A 7,509-nucleotide genomic window follows, 5' to 3' on the forward strand; every position below is an offset into this window, starting at 1 on the left:
GGACTACTATTTTCCAAAAATGACTAAGCTCGCTAATGAGGTAGTCAATAATTGCAAAACATGCACCCCAAGAAGCAGGATTTGGGGGTCACACCAATCCCTTCGTATGCGGATATCGACATATACTCCACAGATATAAAGTTATTTTTAACCTGGGTCGACAAATTCTTAAAGTTCGAGGTAAAGCAACCTTCTAGGGCCACAGTAGACGTGCGTGGACCCATCATGCAGCTTGTGAACTTTTTTCCTAAAACCAAGACCTTATACTGCGACAATGGGGCATCATTCAACTCGGAGAACATAAATTCATTGTTAAAAAATCAGTATAGCATAGACACCGTTAACGCACCTCCTTTACACAGTAGCTCCAATGGGCAAGTGGAACGATTTCACAGCACCCTAACGGAGATAGCAAGGTGTAATACACAATTGACAAAAAAATTAATGACACCGTCGAACTCGTCATGACAGCCACGGTAGAGTACAACAAAACGCTACACTCAGTCACGAATTTGCAACCAAAAGATGCTATGCACTCAGCCAGCGATGAACAAAGGTTGGCAATAAAACGACAAATCGAAAAAGCTCAACAAGCTAATCTAAATAGGTTCAACCCAACAAGACAAAATCTAATTTTTGAGGTAGGAGAAAAAGTATACCTTAGAAATAACAAAAGGTTAGGGAATAAACTAACTCCACTGTACACAGAAGAGCGCGTACAAGCACACATGGGAACGTCTGTTCTCATTAGAGGGTGGGTGGTCCATAAGGACAACCTCAGATAAAACCCCTTTTAATTTTTCTATCGGCTCACACGCACCCGACACTTACACATATTTACCCTATAAGGGGCACAGTAGTTTTAACCTTTCGCTTTCTTACAGGATCGCAGGAATTGTATTGATAACGTTAGCTGTAGTTGACGCTAGAGTGACAGACTACTCCCACGCCCAATACATACCTGTCACGGATGGGATCGCACTGGTGTGGGAACAGATACATGTTTTGCAGCACTCAAGCAATTTAACGGAATTCTCAGCAATGATAAACGAAACTGCTAAGTTGCCCGACTTATTCCCACAGTCGCACATGCGAAAATTGCTAGAGGTCGACACTGACCATATTAGAAGCTTATTGTTCGTGTTAAAAATACACCATAAGATGGCCAGGAGTCTAGACTTTTTAGGTACCGCACTTAAGGTGGTAGCGGGCACACCGGTCGCATCTGACCTTGAAATGCTTAGAATGTCCGAGTCCCGACTGATAGAGTCAAATAACAGGCGGGTAATCATCAACACGCAAACGCAGGATAAAATCAACAAGCTCACAGATACTGTTAATAAAATTATTAAAGCAAAACCAAACAATATAGTTGACACTTCACACTTCTTCTTTTGGCCAGAAATATAATATTAATAACCGAAATTCAAAATGTAATGCTCACAGTCACACTTGCTAAAGCCAATATTATAAGCCCGGCCATTTTCAATCACGATGATTTGAAGTCTGTATTAGTAGATCACCCCACACAGGTCCCTATCATAAGCCTATTAGAGGCATCTAATATTAAAGTCCTTCAGTCCGATAATATCATCCATGTGCTGATTGCATATCCTAAATTTAAAATTACATGTAAAAAGGTCACAATCTTTCCTGTATTACACCAACACACCATCCTGACACTGCAGAAAAACGTAGTAGCCGAATGCAACAATGATGTCCTAGCAGTCACTGAATGCGTATTAACATCTTTCGCATCCTTCTGCAAGCTGGCAGCCCGCGATACTTGCGCTCGAGGCCTACATGCAGAAGGTATAGCACGATGCGAAACGCAGGCCAGCCATCTAAGCTTCATCACACTTGTAGACGACGGAATACTAATTATCAACGAGTGTCCAGCTCGGGTCAGCACTGACGATGGCCCTGAGATAACTATCAACGGCTCACATCTCATCACCTTCAAGCGAATAGCTTTTATCAATGGCACCAAGTATTCGAATCAACGTGAAGTTATCAAAAAAACACCGGGCATGGCGGCATTGCTAAACATCATCGGCCATAATCCAGTGCTAAGTATGCCCGTTCTCCAAGGAATGAACCAAAACTTGGAGGTTATCCAAGGGCTTGAGGAGGAGGTGAAATCGGCTGGAGTCACCAACATCTGGTTCGCTGTCGGCGTGGGAATCAGCATCCTTATCAGCTGCTCTATCCTACTCTTCCGAGTGTTGAGAAGGCAGCGAGAGGCGCGGGAAACACAACAGGTCGTCGATAAATTCCAGTTGTCCGAGGACGGCCACACTTCTAAGGGGGGAGTAGTTAACACAGTTAAGGAGTAACTTATAAGTCGGTACAAATCTTAAGCGGTTTTTGGGTCACCCTAGTGTTTTTATGTGCGGACTCAGCATAAGACGCCTTTAGGGGCCGTGCCTGGTTTTTGGCATGGTGAGTTATGCACTTTCTGCTAGTGTCAACATTTTTGTATGACAAGCGGCCGGCTTGCTGTCCACGTTTAGCCAGGGTACAGCTTTTAAGTTCGAGTTATCATTTGTCATTCACTGAATAAAGAGCTTGTGCTCCATTTGATTTAACTCCGGCAAACTGCCGTTAACTTCTTATCACTGTCTGAGTCTCTAGGCCAGAAGGTTAAGAAGGGCAGTAACCCTTCCATCCTAAACTACCTAAATCAACATTTGGGGATCACCGGCCAACCGGCCACCAACACCAATTGGAATATCGTCAATTAGACATCACGTCATCACTGACAGCCACCGGCCAACCGGCCACCAACACCAATTGGAATATCGTCGCTTAGACACCACGTCATCACTGACAGCGGCGAGGAAAGACTACAACTACAATACTTAATTTATATACCTTATGGGGTCGGAAACGCTTCCTTCTGCCTGTTACATACTTTCCGACGAATCTAGTATACCCTTTTACTCTTCGAGTAACGGGTATAAATACCTACATTTAAACAAAATTTTTACCAATTTACACAAATTATTCTTTTACCTATGAACGAATCCAAATTTTAAATCTTACCCAACTATATGGCATACCATAATGCGAAAGACGTATATTATTTCACGAACAAATGTAATAGGGTGCATAAGTATTTTATCTGTGAAAACTCTATTTCAACCAAAAACAATCTTAAAACCGAATGCCTTGATAATATATTCACGTTAAATACTGCAAATTGAAAGTCAAGAAATAATTACGGAAATAGAAGCGGCATACATCTTAATTTTGAACACAAATAACTCTACCATTGAATCTAATTGTACGACTAATATTTCTGTAAAGGGATCTTCTCTAGTTACGTTCAAAAACTGAGAATATACATCAACCAAATTCCCTATGACAAAGAATTGTCACAATTCGAGGAAAAGATAGAAGCTACAGTTCCGGTTATTCAAAATATCAACTTCACCGATCACATTGAAGATATTAATTTACAGAAACTTAATTTGCGTACCATCAATGCTTCCAATTCCATTGTTTATTGGAAAAAGTTAACGACTACTAGTTTTGGAGCTGTATATCTATTATTATTAGTTGGAGTCTTGGTATCAATCCTTTTGATACATACAAAAAAGAAAATTGTATTCGCTACCATCCCAGAACCGAGTTTCGTGACGTCCACTCCTTCGCTTTGGCCGTCACTTCAATCCAGGAGGGGAGAAGTTACCGACCAGTCGGTTGGCAACGAGCCTGGGGCTACACCTCCCAGAGCTACCCTAGAAATGGTACGCTGACTGGGTGGGCACTTTGACCCACACATCTGGATGCAGTTATGTTGCAAGCCGAAACATTGTATATACCCAGCAACGACCCACTCGAGTCGTTGCCCCGCTATCGTTTTGCTGACATCGCAGCAGGATGCCCCGACTACAGGAAATATGACACGAGCGGACACTTCGAACGGATTGCTGGCTAATTATTCTTTATTTCATCTTGTATTACTGTATAAGCCCTTATGTATAGTATATAAGATTTTATGTGCATTTTCGGCAGCGGCGGCTTCTCGGCCACTGCTGAACAATATATGAATAAGTCTAGAAATTCACTTAAACGTTTTTACTCTATTCAAATCGTATTTAATTTCAACAAATATCAATCTTGAGATTCAAAGTATCAATTCTGAGGACTTACTGACGGATAACTGGAACCCCCTTGGACCACTACCGAACAGCGGAAGATACCATAACTCGCGCATAGCGTGTGTTCCTTTTGAGGGCCGTGTTTCCATGCGAGCTCTAAAAATAAGTGAATGGTAGAGCATAACTTTTCGCGGCGCCTTTTTCAAATCCTCTGCTTTGACCGCGTAAATATTGAAGACGTCGGCCAAGTTTCGGTCTTAAAGGCTGAAGAAGGATAGATCGGTTAAGAGGAGCTTGAATATAAATGATTGTACTTACCATATTCATTAAACATTTGTAAAACCCACAATGTGAGTGAGTTTACCCAGTGGGGGAGATGGAACAGTCGTAATCGCGAGAAGGGGGCAACCGACCGAGAATGGGTGGTGCCCTTCCGCATCTTAAGAGCATCCATGGTTGGGGGGGAGCGCTTGGCTAAGTCATCAATAGCCACAAAATTTAACCCATTTTTAAGTCAATAAATGTAGGTATTTACCTTTGTTTACATTTTTGTTTTTTGAGATGACCGATAGTTTAGTGATGTGAGACAGCGGAGTTGTCGATACTTATGTTGCAAGCTGTGGTATTTGGGGTACTCTGCCTTTAGATAAGACTGAGCTAGCAGCACTGCCACCGAAAAATAAGCAGTTCGTAACAATTTCCCTTCATTTTAGTTGTCTTATAATCTAGTGTTGTTTGCCTTTAATCAGCGCTCTCAGAGTTCGGTGTCTCCGTTATTCTGTCTTCTTGTTAATCCGCCTAGGAAAAGCAAGAGAAAACAAAAAACGCATAATGGAGTGAGAGAAAAAGGGCTTGACATTGCTCATTCTTTCGGCGTTAGCCGACAGAAATTAACCGTTTTTATATAAGTGCGCCGGCAATTTTTCGTTTACAAATGCGTTTATAAGTTTAAGTCAAGTAAGTGATACTATAATTCATTAATTTGAACCAATTAAATTATGTTAACTGTTTACTTACAGTTTTTATTGGTTCGCCCCTTACCGCAACGCTTCCTGTGTTTATTTTCAGTAATATTAATTGACTGCCCGAAGACCCTGACAAATATTTTCGCAAGGCAATCCAATAAATTCAAAAAATTAAAATTAAAAAAAAGAACAAAAAATTAAAAATCGCAAAAAGAATTATAAAAAAAAATTTAAGCAAATAATAAATTAGTTTTATTTTGGAAGACTTTTTTACATTTTATAGATAACATTTTATTTTTTGGTCACACATGAAATCCCCAAGGACATGTCACATCCCATACGACAAATACGTACGACGATACGAAAAATGTTCATAAGAGCAGTCCCGTTCCTAATCCGGGTCCCACTTCCTCAAGGTCCAATATGCCTATTGGGACTCGGAGCTGGACTGCGGTGGAGCGGAAAAAATGGCGAAGCATCTGTGGGACGAGAAGGAAGCTTTAAACTACTAATTTACATAAATAAAAACATTCGTTGAACATTCCATTTATTTTTATTTTAATTTCTTTGTGTACCAGCAGACTTTTCCTTTTTAAATCTCTCCAGTTGATTTGTTTTCCGTTTGGCAACAAACCCAGATGCTTGACAGTAAGACCATGCTGAATGTAATGCGGGTCAACTTTGAGAACTTCGGTCACTCTACAAAAAATAAGATTTTTCGACTCTTAAGCCGATCTGAGTAAAACCGCGAGCTAACCATAGGAGTGAGCGAGAGGCAAACAGGCGGCTAAAGCTTTTCGTCGGGTCTGTTTTTCAGCGCGGTACTCAGATGAGCTAAGGAAATACCAGAAAAAATACCAGATTTCGGGAGTGAATTTTCGATGAACGCCGTTACCCGCGGCCCAAAGAATAAGAAATTTAATCTTTGGCGGTGTTCGTGCAGAAGCGGTGGGGAATTTAAAAATTAAAAATGGAAGAAAAACACCAAAATCGGCTTAAGGAGGTCAGTGCAGATGAAAAAGGAAGCCTAATCCAAGCTATTGCTCTTTATTGTGGGACTTGACAGACAGGAAGCAATACCACAACGCGTTGTGGCCCCGTTGCTCCGGGGCAAATCCGCAGAATAGTTGAAGCGCTGGAGGAGATCCACTAGAGAATCCCCCCAGTGGGAAGGAACATGGGACATCGCTCGATCTCCAACGAGCTCTCCATTGACGACTCCACCTCCACCAGCTACTTGACGGCTAAAGCGGAGATGGAGGACGCGCAGGTTTCTATAGGGAGGAGAAAATAAGGTCGCCCGCTAAGGGACACCTGGAGGAGCTATCACCACCCACTAGAGAATCCCCCAGTGGGAAGGAACATGGGACATCGCTCGATCTCCAACGAGCTCTCCATTGAGGACTCCACCTCCACCAGCTACTTGACGGCTAAAGCGGAGATGGAGGACGCGCAGGTTTCTATAGGGAGGAGAAAATAAGGTCGCCCGCTAAGGGACACCTGGAGGAGCTATCACCAGCCAGGAGCCAGCTAGGAGCTGGACTACAGATGGCGCGGGAAAGACGGCGGAGCATACGTGGGACGAGAAGAAAGCGTTTAACTTCTTATTTACATAAATAAAAACATTCGTTAAAAATTTCATTTATTTTTATTTTAATTTCTTTGTGCACCAGCAGACTCTTCTTTTTTAAATTGCTCAAATTGATTTGTTTTCCGTTTGACAACAAGCCCAGCTGCTTGACAGTAAGACCATGCCACATGCATTGCGGGTGAACTTTGAAAACTTCGGTCACACTACAAGGAATAAGATTTTTCGACTAGTGAAACTCTTAGCCGATCTGAGTACTTGGCTTTATGAACAAAAGATACTTAAATGCCTAAAAACCATTTTTAAAAAGTACATATAGGGCGTTCAAAATCGATAAAAATACAAGTATTTTTTCAGTCCCTCGCTGCAGTCACAATTTTGAAGGGCCGGCTGGCCGTTGGTAATCCAATGCAGAGTTGTTGTATTAGTAGAGAGCTACGTTAAAACGTAGGTGGGCGCGAGGGTGTTCCTCGCTACAGTTTCTTCTTAGACCAGCCGGTTGGCCGTAAAACATCTGTTGCAGAATTATGAAGATTACACTGGGAGGAAACTATCCTCCTTTCCTTGCTGGCCTAGAGACTCATTCAAGATCAAATCAATACAAATTTAACAGAACTTCTGTTCTGTATTTTCTGAATCCCAAAAGGGAACTGACTTAAAGCTAACAAAAATTGTACTTCATAGCGGCCACGCAAATATGCTGTGTTTGCCGGCTATGCATGGGCATCCGGCCAGGCGCTGTGTCAGCAGTTTGGTCGCCGTCGGCCGGTTAACTTAGTTAGCTGCTCCCCCCTCAGGAATGAGGCCGCCCTCGGCCGACCCAATTTGGGCAATCATCTCTTCTAACTGG

The 7,509-nt window shown here is 42.2% G+C and overlaps 1 long non-coding RNA gene across 2 annotated transcripts; it reads right to left on the reverse strand.

The window, feature by feature from the left end:
- Positions 1 to 3,932: 3,932 nt before the first annotated feature.
- On the reverse strand, positions 3,933 to 5,138 carry LOC119558618. 2 transcript variants are annotated; one of them, XR_005220313.1, is made up of 4 exons: positions 5,124 to 5,138; positions 4,642 to 4,904; positions 4,425 to 4,580; positions 3,933 to 4,370 (listed from the first exon to the last, which is right to left on the reverse strand). It is a non-coding gene; the product is annotated as an uncharacterized LOC119558618 (long non-coding RNA). The 2 variants fall into 2 exon arrangements; XR_005220312.1 differs by having other exon boundaries at positions 4,425 to 4,904.
- Between the last annotated feature and the right edge of the window lie 2,371 nt (positions 5,139 to 7,509).

This window comes from Drosophila subpulchrella, unplaced genomic scaffold, assembly GCF_014743375.2.
Source record: "Drosophila subpulchrella strain 33 F10 #4 breed RU33 unplaced genomic scaffold, RU_Dsub_v1.1 Primary Assembly Seq117, whole genome shotgun sequence".
NCBI lineage: Eukaryota > Metazoa > Arthropoda > Insecta > Diptera > Drosophilidae > Drosophila > Drosophila subpulchrella.